Source organism: Phodopus roborovskii, unplaced genomic scaffold, assembly GCF_943737965.1.
Source record: "Phodopus roborovskii unplaced genomic scaffold, PHOROB, whole genome shotgun sequence".
In the NCBI taxonomy this organism is placed as follows: Eukaryota; Metazoa; Chordata; class Mammalia; order Rodentia; family Cricetidae; genus Phodopus; species Phodopus roborovskii.
The window spans coordinates 1,890,466-1,892,456 of NW_026126571.1; positions in this window are offsets into that span (position 1 = coordinate 1,890,466).

A 1,991-nucleotide genomic window follows, 5' to 3' on the forward strand; every position below is an offset into this window, starting at 1 on the left:
GTCCAGTTGTTCACTTATCTGAGTATATATCTATTGATTCCTGTTCTCAACTCTATAATAGACACCAGTTTTCACCTAAGGAAAGTCTTAGCCTTTCTTCACCAACTGCTCCTGTGTGGTCACATGTCCTGGTAATCCAGGGCAGGGACCATCCTGAAACCACCAGCCAGTCATGCCCTGCCTTACGTGAAGCAGGTGCCGCCTGTGAGCCTCAGTGTGCAGAAACAGAATGCATAATCCAAGGGACTTCTTTAGCTCTCCCTCTCTGCGGTTCCTAGTACTGAGAAGAAGGGATGAGGAGTTAACCCCAGTCCTGGAGCTGAGAATTTGCCCAGAAGACAGGGAGAACAGCCTCTGACACTTAGGGTTTGGCTGCCTGCTTATAGTCTGTGAGCTTCAGCCGCACTCAGGAGGGCAGCAAAGACAAATGTAACTCTAAGTGTGATTTGTTGAGGGAGGAAAGCTCACAGGTATGTGGAATTGAAGCACTCCCTTGCAAGAAGCCGGGGTCAGGGTTTACCAGGAACACCTGGACCCTCTGTAGTCCTTCAGGCACCCAAAACACCGGTGAGCCAGGATGTAGTTAGTGTCTTGGGAGAGAGAATTTTTATTTATTTGTTTGTCTGTTTGAGACAGGGTTTCTCTGTGTAGCTTTGGAGCCTGTCCTGGAACTCAAACTCACTGAGATCCCCCTGCCTCTGCCTCCAGAGGGCTGAGATGAAAGGCGTGTGCCAACAAACCCAGCAAACACAGAAATCTTTACCATCCTTTATGATTTAAGAAAGTGTTGCATTTGTTACTGATAAATATATGAGGTTTTCAACAACACATCCAACAGTTTCTTTATCCCGTGTTAAGAAAATATTTGCTCTGTGTCGCTGCAATAAACACCAATGGCCAAAAACAACTTTGAGAGGAGAGGGCTCGTCTTGGCTCATGGTGACAGCTCATCATTGGAAGAAGCCAATGGAGGAATGCTTCCTGCTGGTTGGCTGGGGGCTCATGGACAGTTAGCTTCCTTACACAGCCCAGACCTCCCACATCAGTCCGGAATCAAGAAAACGCTTCACTGACATGCTCACAGGCCGATCTGATGAAGACAATTACTCAGTTGAGGGTCCTTCTTCAAGTTTCTCTAGGTTCACGTCAAATTAACAGCTAAAGCTATGACATAGGCATATTAATTCATCCATTTAAATTGTGCAAGTAGGAGTTTTTTGATGTAATCAGAAGGTTGTATATCCAGCACCAAATTCTAGAACATTCTGACTCCCACCCCAAGGAGAAAGCCTGTTCCCTCCTCCCCAGTTGTCTCCTGCCATCAGCCCCAGGTTTCCACAGATCTTTCTCTGTGTATAGATTAATGATGAATCCTGTGTGAATAGATTCTCCGTGTGTAGTCTCTGATTCACTTCGGTTGCTCAGCATCATGTTCAGAGGTTCATCCAGATAGTAGCATGCATCCACACTTCCTTTTGTGACTAAGCAACATCTTTTTTTGTGGCTGTGACACACTTTGTGTATCCATTCATGGGAATCTGCCATTTTCATAGTTACCAGCCTCGTGGACATAGAGTCCTTGAGACAGCGTGCCTTAGAGGGCTGAAGATGCCAAGTCCCTTCTGTGGTGCATAACCATATGACTATCTGATTTGGGAAAGCGTCTATTCACACCCTATGCCCCCTTTTCAATAGAATTATCTAGCCTCTTAATGACTTATAAGAGTCCTCTTGGTATTTGGGGTATGTGTTTCTTATCAAAGAAATGCATGACTTACAGGTATGCCTTTCATTCTGTTGCCTTTTTTAAAATAAGTATCTTTAATGATATGTGTGGGGGTGTACATTAGCACAGGTACCTGTGGAGGCCACAGAGGGTGTAAGAGTCTGGAACTGGGCTTAGAGGTGGTTGGAAGCCACCTGACATGGTGCTGGGGCCCAGAGAAGCAAGTGTGCTTAGCTGCGAAGCCATCTCTCAGCTCCTTTACCCA